The sequence below is a fragment of the Dicentrarchus labrax genome, unplaced genomic scaffold, assembly GCF_905237075.1.
Source record: "Dicentrarchus labrax unplaced genomic scaffold, dlabrax2021, whole genome shotgun sequence".
Taxonomy (NCBI): domain Eukaryota; kingdom Metazoa; phylum Chordata; class Actinopteri; family Moronidae; genus Dicentrarchus; species Dicentrarchus labrax.
Genome location: NW_026136720.1, coordinates 2,152,953 through 2,171,760, shown reverse-complemented (window position 1 = coordinate 2,171,760; position 18,808 = coordinate 2,152,953). Strand labels below are relative to the sequence as shown.

Here is an 18,808-nt window from a genome sequence, read left to right as displayed (position 1 = left end):
TTGAAAAAGAATTGCAACCGTTTTTCACACTTTACCATTACAATTCTCACTTTATCCCAGTTTCATTGAAAAAAAAATGTCTCAAAACATCACAACATGCATCATATTTCTCTAGGAAAGAAAAAAAAGCTGTGAAATCGGGGCATTTTAGGCTGCGACACTCCCTATAAAAAAGCCTGTGAGATCCTGGAAGGACACGACCCCAAAGGTTCAATGCAAGTGGTGTGAACAGAAATGAAAAGGGAGCGTTTTCTGTTCTGCTCTGCGTGTGGCTCATCGTGCACTCGAGTTTCAAACACAATATGCCCCTGTGTTTAAAAATTTCCAGGACAACGTGGAGTATTTCCAGGATATTTGATAATTTTAATAAATCTCCAGGTGTTTTTATGACAGGTCTCTAAATCTCCAGGAGGCGTGGGAACAAACTCTGAAAGATAAATATGAATTTGTCTGGATGAGGCTCATGGATCTTGTTGTGTGTCGCTGTTCACAGCAGAAGTGTGAGATCCGCCGCAGACAAACACAATTACAGCAGCTGCCCTTCAAGGCAGACGCTCTAACACTGTTAGGGAAATGCAATCTCAACCAGCAAGACCAGCGTGAGATATTTTTTGTGTGTGTAGGCATGTGTGTACGTACCTTAATAGGTGTGAGTGCGAGGACATTGGCAAACCCATTGACTTTGAATTGCATTATATTCTCTTTCATTAAAAATCCAATATGGATTCCCAACACAAACCTCAGCGAGGTGATGAATCGGCGTCACACGCAAACTGATGGGAGGCATTTATCAGTGAGACTCAGTCATAGATCAACCGAGTTTCAGCGCCTCGGACAAGGCTTTTAGAGCACGGCCATTTGTCACCGCCACAGGAGCTAAAATATGACCCATTAGAGGCAGGTAGTGAGTAGGTCAGCAAGAACGCACCGCCCATGCCATCCGCTTCCCCGTGTGACCCTGGAGAGACGCGGCTGCCGTCGCAGGAACAGCTCAGCAACTATTGGGCTCGTTTGTTAAGCGCATCGAGCCGCGAGGTGGGGGGAGACAAATGGACCACAAAACCAGGACAAAGTAGTTTCAGTCCCAAACAGGACAGAGGACGACAGCGGCTGATGTTACCGATGCTCTCGGGTTCATTAGTGCCTCGCTGCTGTAGGGTGAGGAGCATTCTGGGTATTTAGGAGAGCAGCTGCATGAGAAAGGAAGGATTATATAAAGAGGATGACAGGTCGTTTTAGAGGCTTTTCATTTCTGTGTGCCGCTTCTTCACCTGTGAGTTCAACTCTGGTTCACCCCTGCTGAGAGGAGCGAGCGATATGTCAGCGTGTACTCCTCACAGCAAACACCGAATACAGAGAGCAGGCTGGTTTTTAAACTCTTGTCAGGAAATAAAAATAAATGCCAATAAATACAGGGCCAAAAAGAGAAGAAGTGAGTCACTGCTCACTGCTGTGCGGGTGAAGATCCCGAGGGAGCAGGAATAGTTTTCCACGCAGTGTCAAAACCAACTGGCAGGTTCAATTAAATCCAGGACTCCAAATCTGCCTCGTCAGGACTCCACACAAACCTGTCAGGTGCTCTGCGACACAACATAGCGACAATTCAGCCACTGTTACACACTTGCTGTGCCCAGCACTAGAGGAAAGGTCACTGGGTTACTGAATCTGAGGAGCAGTGGCGGACTCAGAAAGTTTGAGGGTCAGGGGCAAAAAACATAGACTAGGCAAACATATACTCAGCATAACCCTAATTCTTTCCCTATTTTTTATGTTTTTAAGGAGGAAATTTTCAATATTGTTTGTGGTTGAAACGTAGCAACAAAGCAGCTGAAAACACTGAGAAAGAGGTGAAATAGACCAAAACACTCTCAGTACGAGGAAGAATGTTACCTCAACAATAGATAATAATAAATCAGACACTAATGGTGCAGCACTGTATTGTTCCTCTTCAGGGTTTTATTCCTACCAAAAATATTTTGTGCTGGTGATCAAAGAGTACTACAGACTGACAAATATTTAAAAAACACTGCTACCACTCCTCTCCTGTCCCTGCAGTGTCCTGGAGTCAGAGTCCTGGTTGGAGCCTCTGAGAATCACCTTATAACATATATTTTCTGTCATCATACTCCTCTCACTTGTTCTTCAGACTCAGTGTTTGTACAGCAGCTCTCACTATTTGGTGGCAGACCATTAAATTAGCTCTAATACAGTACTTTGTTAAATAGAATCCATAAACGTTTCAGTTTGGTACATTAAGACCCAAACATAGTGAGACTTTTGTATTGCCAGATACAAAACATAGTTAAACACGAATAAAATGTTCAATACACACATAATGTTTTAATATTATTTAAGATTTTTATACTTAATGTAAAGTTATGGTATTCTGGTACTTATAAGGTTTAGTAACTACATTGATTCATTGGTCAAAATATTGCCAGATTTGGCTCAATTATAGTCAGAACTTAATACTTAATGAAAAGCTGTTTGGGAGCCGAAAGAGACGACTCTGAACCACTAAAAAGAGCCGCAGATCCCGTCACTGTCCTCTGGGGAACAAGGACATCTGGACCAAATTACACAGCAGGTATTTAAGTGGTGGACCAACCCACCTCCAGCAGGATGATAAACAAATATTAAACCTGATGCCACACAGAGTTTTGTAAATTTTTTGGTCCAGGATCTTTGTCTTTCCAGGTACTTCCTATGTCTCGTAGCTGTGACAAACCCAATAAACGCCAACATTTAAAAGTCATTAATTTTGCAGATATTCTCTCATTTTAGCGTAGGAAGGCGGTAATGTCTCCACACTGCACCTCCATTCATCAGAGAGCGACAGGCAGTAAATGAGACAGAATAAATGATGTTAATAAAGTTTGTGCGTGTCATGTTGTGGGTGTTTGTGTTGCGTCCTTCAGGAAGAGCCAATCAGAGGTGGGCGTTGCTCCACTGCAGACATGATTAACTCGCTGATGAGTTTCCTCGAGCCTGCCTGAGCAAACAGTTACGATCCACTCTGCAGCTGAAGGATGATAAATGTGACCGGTTTGGGAATTAACGAGCTATTTCTGACCATCATTTGTACCATAAACACTCATTCTTCTTACTAATTTCGTCTTACGGCTCAGTGAGGAAAAAAGTCCTGTCATCTGTATTTGTAAGGTTCCATATGTTAGATTATGAAGCATTTTACGTATTATTTTTATCTATTAATCACTTTTTATCAGCAGAGAGTGAACGGGTTGTAGTGTAGCTTTGTTCCTCTGCTGCCTGTGGACTGATTTCTATGTGTCTCTATGTAGGATGAGGGTCAAAGGTTGTGACCTTTATGCTCCCGAGTGCCTTCTCTCTCCGCTTCCCTACAGTGCCAACAGTGGGCAACACTAGCTAACATTAGCTTATAAATGGAGTCTGCTAACGGCTACAAACGACGAGTCCAACACAGAGTCCAACACAGAGTCCACAAAACAGAGTCCAACACAGAGTCCACAAAACAGAGTCCAACACAGAGTCCAACACAGAGTCCACAAAACAGAGCCAACACAGAGTCCAACACAGAGTCCACAAACAGAGTCCAACACAGAGTCCAACACGAGTCCAAAACAGAGTCCAACACAGAGTCTACAAACGACAGAGTCCAACACAGAGTCCAACACAGAGTCCACAAAACAGAGTCCAACACAGAGTCCAACACAGAGTCCAAAGTCAAAGCTAACATTACTGCAAAGCCTGTGAAACATATTGTCTGATTGTGCTTTTAGCTGGATAACGTTAGCTTGCTTGATAACACGGACAAATTGCTAGATAGTTAATGTAGTAAAATACTGTCAGCAGATGATGGCTGACTTGTAAACAGTGAGCTAGTTAGTAGCATGGTCCAAATAAAATATAGGAACATTGCAGATAGTAACGTTATTCTAAATAAGATTGTCAGTTATTTTACAGCGTTCAGTGTTTGTCACTGTTGGCCGACGCCCAGGACGCTGACTGCAGTTCACTGAACAACCACTGGTGGCGCTGTTAACTAGGTACACATGGTTTGTATTTTTAGGTTGAGTTCCAGGATTTTTAGACTCAGCATATTTAAATCTGATTGGCTGAGATATGTGAGATAAATTAAATTTTCATCCTCCTAACCTTGTTCCTTCTTTCAAGGGTTTGTGAAACAATGACGTGTACATCTGTTCTGACATTGAGCTCATTCAACTGCAGATTCTTGTTTCATTTTGACTTTTTACAGTTAAGTTTAGTCAGCAGAACTTATTGCTTATGATAAAGTATTTTTACATTGTTGTTCATCCATGAATAAACCTGCTCAGCCGGTGGAACAGTTAGCAAACTGATTGATGATATCAGGTTTATCCAGCTATCTCTAAAGTCCACAAATAACTTTAACACATTGAATTAGTCGCTCCTGTTTCTGTAACGTCTTGCAGGGCAGCAGTTGGTTGAGTGAACAGTTAGAACATCCTAATTCAAAGTGACAGTTTCCATGCAGAGAGTTCAAACTACCCGGCGAGGTGCACCACGGGGAAGGATTCATGCATGCTCGGATATTTTCTACTACCAGTCGCTGCCTTTAAGGTTGTGCATTAATGAGCTGACTCAATGGGCTCTTTGTAGCAGCAGGCCTCAGGCCCTGAGGTATTGGATCAGTTTTACTTCTCCAAAGCAGCTTCGGCTACTCGCTGACAAAAAAACTCAAACACTCCTGCAGAATCATTCCTCTCAGAGAAGTTTGAGACGGTGACTTTGTGATTTGAAAGGATGTTGTAAGAGAGGAAGATCAGAAACTCATCAAACACTGAAGAACAAGTACTGCGAGACACTCCACATGTTGGAAATACAATAAAAACAAGCCCAGACGACGAGCTTAATGAGCTCCGACTGCACGCTCAGTCCCAGCAGAATCATATCTGTAGTCGTTATAGATGATTACATTACCAGTGTTTACCCGCCACTCTTCCTCCGCTTCATTTTTGGCTAATAATGCATGAAAACAGCCTAACGATCCCGGCTGAAGTGTACTAATACCTCTCATTACAACGCTTCCACTTTTAAAATGTCCCATTTTTCCTGCTACGTGTTAGAGGGTAAAATAAACTCGGCGAGAGAGCAAAACTATTTTTCTCATGAATTATTACCCCATTACAAACATTTGGTATTTAGGCCAGGCCTGAGGCCTGTTGCTTGGGGTAAGTAAAGCCTGAAACAGCCTCACATTCATCTCCTCGTGTGGAACCTCCTGGGCTTTAAGTAATTATTCTCGCACTCACCGGCCCATTAGGCTAAAACAACACTGCTGACTTTGGGTGATCTTGGAGCACGGAGCTTTTTGAGCTTTTATTATTGTTTCATGATGGAGATTCGCAGATGGCGAGTGAGCACTTAACCTCTGCTGATAAACAGAAGCAGATAGCAGTCACTTACAAGACAAGGTTATTTCCAGTAGAGGAGCAGCAACCATTCAGGCTGATTAATGACTTCCTCCGACTTATTTCTTTGTTTTCTTCGGCTCTCTGGTGGCTGTTACTTTTTTAATCTTTTCCAGGAAACACTGACTCAGGACATTCTGTTTCACATTCGTACAGATGCAGGTCCTCTGCTGACAGCAACAGCTGTAACTCCTGCAGGATCAGTGTTTTGCTCAAGGGCACTCCAATTCCTCTTGATTTTTCATATAATTCAACTGGTGGTCGTTTTTAGGGCTCTTGTTCTGCAGGATTATGATGTTGCACTAAATGAAGGGAGATCCAGTTGAAAGTCCTGAAGGAAGCTAGTAAGTTGACCTTGAGTTACTACAATGTATGGCATTGTTAAACTTTTGTATGTTTCTGTTCCTACGCCACGAAGGCCGCTCCTGCCTCGCATCGCTCTTGGCTAGTAGAAAGTTATCGTTAGCTTTGTACTGTTATCATTTATGACTGTCAGATACATTTTGTTGTATTATTTTATGTGATGTAAGAGAACGTTTCCAAACAAGCCGCCATGTTGATCCGTTTTAAAATCCTGGAGCAGAAAGCGTTTGTCCAATCAGGTTCAGCCAGCAGCGTGACCCCTGACATCCAGTAAAAGAAAGAACCTCTGTAAAGAAATCGCCCTCGAACATAATGCGGTGACCTCGTCTGCATACGAAATGACCACCTGTGCAATTCTGACCACATCATGAAGAAACTGAACCAAAAGCTCCGAACAACGAGCTGCTGGGATCAGAGGACATTTTCAAGACTAAAATATTGCAGTGAAAATGTGAGTCTGTCTTTGCATCATTACCAGAGAAAATCCTGATGTGAGGAGGAAGAGTTCACGACTGCAGCTAACGAGCTTGTAGTTTATTACCTGTGGATTTGCCACGGCTCCCTAACCTCTCAGTGGCTCTTTCATCTCTCAGGTTCTTCATGGCTGCCATCAATGGTGGAGGGAAGGGTGTGGTCTCTCTCCGGGAGAGCGGCCCCCGAATTCCCTCATCCTCCACCAAAGGCAGCGCTATGATTACACATTCTGTAATGAATAATTTACCTTTTTCCTAATCACCCAGTAAGCTGCTTCATTTAAACGCTGGCTTCCTCCTAGCACAGTGATTAGAGCTGGGAGCCAAGGTGAGGGAGGAAGATTAGAGGAAAATTAAGACCGGGCTGTTGTGAGCGTCCTGCCGAAAGGCGCTGCTCCGTTAGCTCTGCTCATTACCGATCGGCCAAATGTCATCACCATGCACGGTGGGCCTCTACCCAGCAATCTGAGCCACTGTCGGGACAAATAACTCAATTCTAAAGCTTCAACCTCGACTCATCTTTTAGATCTTTAAAAGTAAAATATAAAAATCTCTAAGTGAGTCAAAGAGTTGTCCAGAGAGCTCCTCCTTTGAGAATAATAGCTTATTTTATGGATGTACTTTGGTCTCAAGTAGAGCTTTTAAGAGTGCATTCAGCTGGGGGTGTTTCAGTGTGTAAACATGCGTCTGGACATGAAAGCTTTTTAAAAGCACAGATCTGAATCCGACAGCACTTTTCTCAGCGCTGGTCCGTGTCCACCGCAGCCTTCACGCTGATGGCACTCAATCTGATGACAGAGAGTGCTTCAGTCTAAATTATTCCTCAGTGAAGCTGCTGCCCGGCTGGAAGGTCTATACCGGGAAGCTCCAACCGACAGGAGGTTATAGAGGAGTAACTGGCAGCTGGCTGAGTGTGAAGAAGAGTTCTCAGGATGAGCTGTTTTAAAAATATATAAGGGTCTGGACCCAGGAAGTCCTGGTTGAGTAAAACCATCCAGGAGTTTTAAGGTTTATCAGACGACAATATTTTGGGCTTTTCCCCTTGACAATCATTTTATACTTCTAACTAGAGATGGAAGGATGTAGTTCAGATTACAAAGTCCACCACCTACAATGTACACACATTCACACAAAGTAGGCAACAGCCACAAAACTGATTGATTAAAAATCTGTCCCCATCACACCTGTGTTGTGCTATACAGCTCCTAGACTCCAGTATCCCACAGGGACAAAAAAGTCCTGTTTTAGGTATTTTCAGGTGTTCTTAATGGTTTTCCAGAGTTTCCCGAAAAACAATAAAAAGTAGTTGTTGACTCATCCTAATGCTGCGTCCAATGAAACGCTTTCTCTGTTCTGACGCCAGATTCTGAATTAAATCAATATCCATTGCCTGAACAAGTGGAGCTTCATTAATGCTTGAAGGTGCAATATCGTTTGAATACATTGACAACGGCACAAATTTCCAGATGGTCCGTCCTGAGAGACGTTCATTGAGTTGTACTTTTTTGTTCACATAAAAAGTGTAACAGACGAAAAAAGAGAGCTTCAAAGAAGTTTAGCCTCCTTTGTCTGCGCTGCTGAAATTGGACTCAGATTGACACTTTTAGTTAAAGAAAAAGTTGAGCGACGTGTTTTCGGGCTCCCACAGTGTGGTGTCAATCTCAGTCTGAACATGACCTTACTCACTCATTATTCCTAAAGTTCATCATTTAATATTTTATAGACGTTCAGGAGAAAAACACAGAGATCTTAAATTATTGATCAGATTAATCTGGTTTTGTGCTCCTGTGCACTGCAGCCCCCCTGCTAAAGGACGATGCTGTTTACAGTTAAGGTCCGCTTGTGAGGAGCTGAAATGATCAATTGACCAATAATCTGATACCTGATCCATCAAACTGATCCGCTGCACTTTGAGATTCAAAATTCAGATAATACAAAATATGATCGCTGCCTCCAACAAAGGCCTCACAAAATATCCTCCTGTCAATTTCCAAAAGCCCAGTTTGATCACCACACAAACAAGATCTTGCTGTAAGCTTTAAACACCAGACTTACATCACATGTTTTCTAGGAGATGACGATGGTGATGTGTTCTCAACTCTTGCTCACTATGTTGATGTAAATGTGTTCCAGCAAAGCCTGAAAAACCAATAAAAAGACTCATCAAATCAATCAATCAGTGACAGGAAGCTTAAAGCTCAGAAATAACAATCCTAAAGATGACTTCACTGTCACAGTATGAGAGATCAAACGTCCCAATTATCCATTTATATCCTCTAAAATCCCTAATCTATTAGGTAAGAGTGCAGCTAAATATAGACACAAGTCAATGACAGTCATCTTTGTGTTGCATGCAGCAGTAAGTCAGCCATTCAAACAGCGGCGTCTCCTGTGGCCTCGTACCAGAGAGACCTCTACGGAGACAAAGCAGCCAGGGAAACAACCATCTCTGATATTTGAATCCAACTGCAGGCAGAATCCACACTCAGAAAACCAGGAAACACAATGAAAGCCCAGAAAACACTGCCTCTCCCTGCACAACCAAGAAGCCTCTGCTTCCTTCTCTGCAAATGGGAACCTGGACGGCACACCGGGGCGGAGCAGGGCTGGATTCATCGAACATGCCCGAGGCTGTTCTGAGCACTACAACAGAGTCGGGCTCAACATGAAACCAACTGAGAGTTTAAGTAAGCTTAGTTTGAGTCCTGTGTTCAGAGGCTTCCAGCCAAGCCAGAGACAAAGACAAATCACTGGATGGATGGAAAATGGGAAGAAAAAACTTCTCAATAGGGTCCAGCTGCAGCCCCTTCCATCCATTAGCATAATTTGTTAGTGGAAGCAGCGTTAAAGCAGTTGCAGTCTAAACCACGCCTCCTTCAAAACACGCCCATTGCCAAGTTACAGTGGCTGAAGACAGTAGAAAGCCACAGCGGAAAAAATACACTGAAAAAGTGATTAAAGGTAGCAATTTTATCAACTATTAACACTATACCCACCATTAACAAGATGTTCTGTTAATGATTGACGAGATGTTCTGGTAATCTGAGTTTTCACTGTTTTCAGAAGACTGAATGAAGTTAGAATAAAATGTTTGTGTATAAAAATAGAGGCTCTGTTCTCTTTTATTCACTGTTTACACATTCATTATTTGGAGTTTGAAAGATGAGTGAACAGGGTCAAAAATGCTGGTGGTGGCTGGCAACTTTAAAAATCCTGCAGCAGGGAAAGTGTTAAGTGTTATGACTCTGCTAATAATGTGGTGATTTAGGAAAACAAAATAAATATAAATATAGGTATCTTAGCATATATTAAGCAGAAATAATGAGGATAAACTATGAATTGTGTTAATCTAACTGCTAAAAATAAAGATAATTATGAACATCAAAATGTAGTTTTTATATAACCTGAATAAATGCAAACTTCTACTCTGCCTCTGATTGGGCCTGACTCCACTAACCAACCAGCCAGAAAAAAAGAGAAAAACAAATACAACGAAAACAATATTCTTAGTCTTGTTCCTGAATCTCACATCAGCCCTTAGTTTGTGATAATTGTCATTATATGTTTTTGTCTCTTCTGTGACCCAACAAGCCCACCAACCACAGTTTGAAGTTTAACTTCTTTTAATGATCGACTACTGTCACTAATAGTATTATATGACGGGAAATCCCTAAGGCAGGTGAAAAGGCTGCTAAAAACACTGAATAAAGCAGTTCCACTTAAAAAAATCACTGCTTCTCCCACTCTGTTGGACAGACAAAGGACGTCCCGGTGGGGCTGCGAGCCGAGCTGCTGCTATCTTTAGCTCAGCTTGTTTCTCTGATAACTTAAGATCCAGACGTCCGATGACTAAAATCCTTCATCCGGTTAAAATCTAGAGTTAAAAAGTACCAAGATCTAAACAGTGGATGGTAACAATGTGGCTTCAGACTGGATAAACAGTCAATGTATGACAGATTCTGGCAGACAACCACAACGCTGACGCAGGCACAAAGGGGATATGACGCCATCGACACGCGACAGGTTAAACGCAGCAATACCTGAATCAAATGACAGTTTTCTCTGAGTTTGAACATTGTTGGAAACATTTGGGATAATGAAAGAACTCAACTACATATAGAACATAGAGCCAGAGCTTATACACTGTTTAATGAGGAAATGTTACAGATAATAGCTTTAACAAGCATCAATCTAAAAATATTTTATAAATGAGGCCCCTGATAATGAAATCCTACCAGTGAGTAACTTCATGTAAAATCACTTTATCTCAAAGTATCCAAAAGATCCATGTCAGACATCAATGCATGAGAACAATCGGCTGAGAAGAGAAACAACCTGGATGTCTGTCCACCTTTCCAGACCGGAGGACGCCTCGGTCACAGTGCGCGCATCGTTCGATTTGTCACCTTACGTAACGCAGACCGCTGTGATCAATGGGAGAGTCTGGACTGTAGTGAATTCTGCCTGCTGGTTAAATGCTCCAGGGATCGATGACATAATGACTCGCCTGAGTTCATCTGCTCCAAGGTGTACTTTTGGAGGCCGTGCAGTCGTTTCCTCCCCTCCTATTGAGCAGCGAGTACTGTAGCGGGGGAGCAGCTCTCACTCTCGACAGATAGTCTTTACACTTTCCAGACAGGCGATGCAAAGAGAAAATAGATCCATCAGTCTTCCCCCTAATGCTGAAAACCTGATGAGAAAACATTCGGTGGACATTGAGGTGGAGTGTAATGGTTGCCGTCCTGGGGTGAAAATGACCTGAATTCATCACTGGACGTATCTACTCAGAGAAAAACCCTGCAGCATGCCAAGTCGGGCCACGTTGCTATTGTCAATAAATGCTTAAAGCTACGCTGTGAGGTTTTAGAAAAAACTCATTTAAACCTATAGAAAGCCCAGAAGAGGGTGATTTATCTTATCGCTGAGCTACTGGAGCGTTCAGAGAGTACATGAAGCTATAAACTGAGCTGTTTGGCAGCTTTTCTTCTACCTTCTTCCAATCAAACACACCTACCTTGTTCGAATTGTTGTTTTGTTTTGTAATAAGATTAATGTTATGGATTTAAAACTGACTCAGCAGCTTTTCTGTGCCTCTGAGAAACATCTTGAGTTGATTTCTGAGGACTGGAAACTCACATTGGCTGTTTATTTCTGTTTTTTGTGTGTGTAGCATCGTTTAATGGTTAATTTTAGGATCACAGCAGCCACTGCAGAGCCCTGATTGATCATTAACAGTTGTAATATGAAAGTCTTGTCAGCTGGAGTGTGACACATTGTTCTGAGTCACTGGTTATTATTTGTTCTTTCATACTATAACTTCTGTTTTAAACCTTTATGAATTTGGAGAAAGTCAACCTGCCACCCTTAATATAATTAATGATACATACAAAAAGGGAAATTAAAGCGAAGAATCAAAAATGTAAGAAGTTTCAGAGCAGTGAAAGTGTGACTCTCTCCTGATGTAAACTATTTGTCAGAAAGGGATCTGTAAGTGATTTTTTTGGTTGCTTTTTAAGTCAAACCCCCGCTGGCTGCTGTCAGGATCGCTGTCAGATTTCAGTCTTGCTGAGTGGCAGACGGTTTCACACTGGACGAGCTCGACCGAACTCAGCGTGATGAAATCAAACATGTTTAAAACATGCTGGCCCGAGGAGACGGTCCGCAGTCTTAAACAAGAGAACAGCTAGAAGTAGTGTGAATTTAATCCACCTGTGGTCGTTGATTTGATGTACATACTCTACATATTTTCATTCTTCTCTTACATTAATAAAGAAGGAACTCGGCAATATTTAAAGCCCATGTGTGAACACTTTTTTTATGAATACAATTCTACAAAAAGACAAACCATAGGCAGATATCTCAGCATTTGGTTCACTACTGTTTAGAAAAGTAAAAGTAAATTGTCTACTAGAACAATGGCCAAGTGTCAGGGACAAGAAAACTCAGAAATTGTCGAAAAAGAAGCCTATTAAGTCTGTATGATTGTTAGAAATGATTAAAAATACTTAATACGGACAAATAATTGTATAAAAAGTTCCAAAAACAGGAAATAATCTGTTCAAAATTCATCCAGATCACTCGTTTTACACGAACTTCCTGTAGTTACTGAGTTCAGTTTGGGTTCATTGTACAGTTTTAATCTAATATGAAATATCCATAAAATATGTCACTGAGTCAGTTTAATAAATAATACAAAAGGGCTCCCTTAAGGAAAAAGATTGAGAACTGATTTAGAGTCGCCATGTTATTATTAAAAGCCACATTGAAATGACACATTTTGTGACATGTAGCAGAAAAGTAATATAACTAGTAGTGTAACTAATTACTGTTGGCAGGGAGCTGCTTTACCAATCTTCAGTTCAACCATTAAATCACACTGTTTAATTTTTTAATTTTCTGTTTTCAGTTTGAAGCTTTTGATACTCATCTTAAGTAATATTATATACCACTATATTAATTTAAATGTTGAAAGACAAAAGCTGTTCTGTGAAGACCACATGTGATTTAAGTTCCAGTCATTTTGTTGCTGTATTGAAGGTCCAGCTCTCGCCCCCCTGCAGGGGAGATGGACTGAAATATTAAGGTACTGAAAGATCTCTGAGGAGCGGGAGGGAGGAGACGCAACAATAAAGAGTGTGGAGGTAATAGAGAGACGAGGGGTCAGAGGGCGCCGCCTCCCTCACAGGAGAATAAAAAACGAGGTTGAGATAAATCACCACTGGCTGGAGGTCTGACGCCAGCCATCCCCTCCAGATGGCCACGGCACCACCAACAGACTAATCTTCAGTGGAAACCGCGCTCACGACACAACCTTGAAAACGGCTTGAAAACTTCTGCCGAGTTCTGAGCGAAAGGGTTTTTTTAAACTGCACGCCTTCCAGAGAGAAGCCCCCGGGCCAAACAGTAAGTAGGCTGACGGGAGTGCAGCCAATTCTGCCAACAGCACACATACGTTGAGACATGCTAATGAAAGACTCATCCGCGTGACTTTACCATGTGTGATGGGAATTATGCAGTAAATAATGCAACTTATTAATAATGAACATGCTGTGCTTGAATTTTTAAGGTGAAGAAAACACAGATGATTCATTTAAAGGTTTAAATCAAACTTTCTTTTACTGATCAAAAGATGTTTAAAGGCTTAAGCAGTCATATCTTTAACAGTCACACTGCATTGACATAAACAAAACATAAACAAATACAGGTTGAATACAGATGTTGTTACGTGTCATTGTACTTTTGCTATTCCTTTGCAAGTGTGTCTGTTATGTCTCTGTGCTCAAGGTGCAGTTTCCTGAGTGATGATTGAGGGCACATTATATATAGATATGTGAATAATAATTTAATTTCTGTTCTGAAATTGACGCAGTCTGCTACAAGAAGACGTCTCACCCTGTGTGTTGTTGGAACTACAGAAACAAGAGAGCAGTCTAACCCAACAAGTTTAATTGATTGTTTTTTGTTTGTCACTTACTTATTCCTTCAGTGTTCATGGTTCAGGAGGTTTCTACCGGGAGCCCAATTATCCACAGAGGTCTCCTCCTCTCCAACACAAACAGACCTACTGAAAACCACTAGAAACACTGAATAAAGACTTTAAAAATCACTGCTTCTCCCACGCTGTTGGACAGACAAAGGACGTCCCGGAGGGGCTGCGAGCCGAGCTGCTGCTAACGTTAGCTCAGCTTGTTTCTCTGATAACTTAAGATCCAGACGTCCGATGACTAAAATCCTTCATCCGGTTCAAATCTAGAGTTAAAAAGCACCAAGATCTAAACAGTGGATGGTAAAAATGTGGCTTCAGACTGGATAAACAGTCAATGTATGACAGCTTCTGGCAGACAACCACAACGCTGACGCAGGCACAAAGGGGATATGACGCCATCGACAGGCGACCGGTGAAACGCAGCGTTACCTGAATAAAATGACAGATATTTCTGAGTTTGAACATTGTTGGAAACATTTGGGATAATGAAAGAACTCAACTAAACATAGAACATAGAGTTTATAGACTGTTTAATGAGGAAAGCATTTAGTATTTATCTTCTGAACACTATGAACGTCTTGTACCAAATTTTATGGAAATCCATCCAATAACTGTTAAGATATTTCAGTCTGACCAACCAGCCGACACCAGTGGAGCTAAAAATATGAAGCCTCAGATGCAGAAATATAAACATAAATAAATATATACTGAAGTCTGTGTGCTTTGGAGGTTTCCACCTCTGCTAAGGAGCAGCGTGATTAATATTCTGATTCTCACCATCACCTCTATCTGCGTACAGTCGGCTGCGTGAGGAAATGAAGAAAACAGCGATCAATTATAGCCTGAGAGAGATGATTGACAGGTAGCAGAGACGTGAAATTGATGTTATTAATACTATTTCACAGAGAATAATGAACCCCAGCAGCACCTCCTCCACCTCCACCTCCACCTCCACCTCCATATGTCTGGTCAGCGCTGTTAAAGAGCGCTGTGGGTGGCCAGACTGACATTTCCTGGTGAGCATGCTGCTTTCAACCTTTAGATGTAGTACATATATGTGTGTGCGTGTGTGGTCGGAGAGATGTGAGTGTTGATTTTGATCACCGCCATTATCTCAGAGGGCATTTAAAGTGCCCTTCAGGAACATCAGATAACTGTAACAATTAACTCTTCGGATCGATAGTTCCCTGGCTGACCAAGCGGCCGCCGTGCTGCAGGTTACTGAGGTGAAAACACTGGCCTCCTTTCTGGAAGTGTTTACAGACAGAAAACACCTTTAAACACTCACATTTCAGCCTGATGTTCCCGAAGGAACATAATGAACTCAAATCCCAGGCAGCTGTCGACTGAATCAAAGCTGTTTTTTCTGTATTTTTTTTAATCTGATTGAAGCAAAGACCTCTCAGCCTCCGCAGATTCTCATTATATCTCTGCTACTAACCTGTTAGTTTGTTGTCAGCAGTCTGGAACAAACTGTCTGTTTACTGCATCACAGTGTATTTATTTCAGTAATAGGTAAATCAATTGCATTTAAATGTTAGTAACACCGTAATAGTCATAACAGTACAGTAAGACAACCTGGAAATATTTGATCTCATTAGCTGAGCACATAAAAGTCAGAACTATGGAGTATTAATCAGACTGCTGACTGCAGGTATCAACAGCTGTTAGCATGGATGAGGAAAAAGAAATACTGACAGGAAACAGGCTTCACTCCAGGATACAAATATGAAAAGAAAATAAGAGCGTACAACGCCGCATGTTATGTTTCTATGCAGCCCATTAGGGTACCCACAGGAGAAAAATGTGATAAAAGTTTTGCATTCTCCAGAGAAACTTTTGTGTTCTACAGAGAAATGTTTGTGTTTCCTAGAGAAACTATTGTATTCCCCCAGAGAAAACATTTGCGTTGTCTCCCAAAGCTTTTTAAGAGTACCTTGCTGAAGACAAAATGGCGCCCAGGCCTTACTCTACAAACAACACAACTTTATCAGCTGTAACAGTGATAAAGGACACTGAATTTGATTAACATACTGTTTATCACACCACAAATGAGGCAAGAATAAGACACTGCCGGAACCTTGCAAGGAAGCTGGCATTGTGAGATCACAAAATTACACAAGTATCCGTCTCAACAACTTCTCTGATGGGTCAAACCATCTGCTGAGCACTCAGGTTAACAATGACAGTCTGACAGGGTTTGATTCTGCTCTGTTTACACTGAAATGTCTCTTCTAATGTCGCAGCACAAACACAGCTTGAAGATGTCTGACAATCTGGTAAGAGTAGGTCCTCAGAACTCCAATCACTTTCCTCTTATAGACTAGAGAGGAAAAAAAACACAAAACTTTCTCACTCTGCTAAAATAAGGTTATGGTGATTCCCTCCAGAGAAGAACTTAATGTCTTTTTAAAGGTCTAATTGTAGAAACCCTCCTCTTCAGACCATCTGTCTCTGTCAGATGTCTGCCTCCAACTACCGCTCTGATGTTTCCATCAAACACAGTTGACTCACTTTAGGAGAAATTTCCCCCAAAACCAGTTAAACTGTTGGAGCCGACTACTGAGGACTTACTTTCTTTTTCTGGCTCCGTTCAGCAGTTCGTCGTATGTTTGTTGCTCCTATGGATAACTGGCGAACGTAGACAACACAGTGTTACATCAAGGAAAAGGTTTTAGTGAAAACATTGACAGTAAATGTCAGGTTTTCTGTCAGATCTTCACAATCAAAGAGCAACTACTTCTGTCTAGAGCCGCCATTTTGTACCCATGAACAGCACAACAGGGAGAAATCCATCGCAGAGAGCAGATCTTTCACCCACAGGAGCAGGAAATACACCGGAATGCAATGCAGCTACAAGACAGGTTGTGGTTCGAATAAAGCTGGTCTCTCACTTCTCTCTCTACAGGGAAGTCTCCGAGCTGTGGTTATGGTTCTCTCCAGCTGCACATGAAAACAGAAGAACAAGTTCACAGTCCTGCACCTGAGGCCACAGCAAAGCATTCTGGGAAACGCAGGAAAGTCAAGAATCAATTTGAGAGATGTGGATTCACAAAGAAAGGAGATGAAACCTTCCTGGAAAGATCCAAGACTGATTAGATCCAACATGGGAGGACATGAGAGGTTGGGTTTCTCCCCAGCGAGTCCTCGCCTCTTTTCCTCAAAAGAGCACACAGACATGAAGCATGTTTCCTTTCATGTCCTGTCACAAGTTAGAAAACAGTTTTCATCAGACAGAGTACGCTTGCACTCTCCCTCCCACGGGTGACAGCTTATTTATTCGTAGAGGCTCCTTACAGGCCGGCCTCTGCAGCGCTACACGGCAGAGCTGTGAATTCATAAATGGCAAATAGGCTCTAACTGTCAACCCCGGTGCCCAAAGGGGAGTCGGGCAGTTAGCCTGTTGCTCAGTTGGCCCACACTTCTCAGAGAAACAAGAGCAGAGCGTGTAGACGGTAAAGATGGAGTCAGTTTGCTGTGAATCAGAGGAGGCCTCCTGGGAGCTTCATTAGGAGATCTGCAGCCTAGTTTAAGACCTTCTTTAAAGCAATCATAGAAGTACAGAGCAGAGGCAGATTCTCGTCTGCGGGACACAAGCTGCATTTTTAGCTGCAACGAGACGCCACAGTCGCAGCAATGTAAGGTCCCATTCATCTTCAGTCCGATGAAAATACACAACAAAGGTAGTAAAGAAATACTGAGCAGAGTGATCATTAACTGTTTTTACTCAATATTAATAACATTTTAATGTGTTCTCCTGAGAAACCTTTGCATTACCTTGAGAAACTTTTGCGTTCACTCGAGAAGCGTTTGTGTTACCTCGAGAAACTTTTGTTTCATTCATCTTCAGTCCAATGAAGAAGAAACCTTGAGCAGACCCCACCAATTTTAGTATATTTTACCATTCACCTTCATTGTCCTAGAACGGATAAACCAAACCTTTGGAGTTTTTTCAGTTTTGTGGCTACCGTCGTTTCTCCTACACAAGTTTTTCTTCAATTTGAAATGTTTTTCCATTCACCTGTATTTGCAGAATCAGAAAAAAACAGAAAACAGCGAATGTGTTAACCTTGTGAGGCAGCTGGAGACACAAGATCAAGAAATCACACAAGAATCCATCTTGTTTGGTTCGAAACCAATCAGCGTCTACCAATCAGAGGAACTACTGGCAGCTACGATCCAAAACAACAATGGCGGCTGCTAAAGAGGTTAGCGTAGATGCTGCTAGCATCAGTTATATAAAAGACTATTTTTTCATTGAAAGAAGAGCAAAGGAGGACACTGGATGCTTTTCTCTATGGAAAAGATGTTTCCTCTCTTCTTCCGTCTGACTTCAGTAAGAGTTTGACTAAGTTATATGGTTCATTGATCTGATTGGTTGAAGTTTGCCCGTGATAGACGGTGATAGATCATTATTTTCAAAAATGCCTTTCCAATGGGTTAGGGTTACGAATTTGTGTCTTTCAGTTGACCTTATATAAAATCAGGCAGACTAATGTTGAGGAGGACAAAGTGAGATGTGGTACAGCTGATGTCTGCAACCAGGATTTGTTCCGGCAACCGGCAGTTGCACCAAACAAATCAGTGATCAGACTTTAACTGTTCTTTGTCTGAAAACAACATCTGTTATTGGACCTTCTCACAGAACACCAAATCTTCCAGAAAGCTCTGAGGGCTTCTTCGTTTAATTCTCTCCTGGATTTCACAGACAGTGTTCAGTGGGAATCCTTCAGCAGAGAGCTGATGGTGTCTGATGTCCTGATCAAAGGGTTTGGTGCTGATTCTGACCTCATGAGGGATGAAAGCATGTCAGGATTTGTCACTGCAGAACCCACGCCTCCTGTTTGAACATCACGGTCTAATCTCCTCTGGAGGCTCTGGACTCAGACGAACACTCAGAGAACTTGTTTTCCATTTTAATGAAATTATCCAGGATTTTAAAATGTTTAAATTTTCTTTCTGGGCTGTGGGTGAGCTGCAGGTGGCCACAATTTGCTGTGAAAACTGCCAGCTGCGTTGATTAGAATATCAGAGATTAAAACAGTTGAAAA

At 41.9% G+C, this 18,808-nt stretch overlaps 1 protein-coding gene across 1 annotated transcript in view; it reads right to left on the bottom strand.

Moving 5' to 3' along the window:
* The window catches only part of immp2l (inner mitochondrial membrane peptidase subunit 2), a 121,841-nt gene that overhangs the window by 39,827 nt on the left and 63,206 nt on the right, over positions 1 to 18,808 (bottom strand). The window lies entirely within an intron of this gene.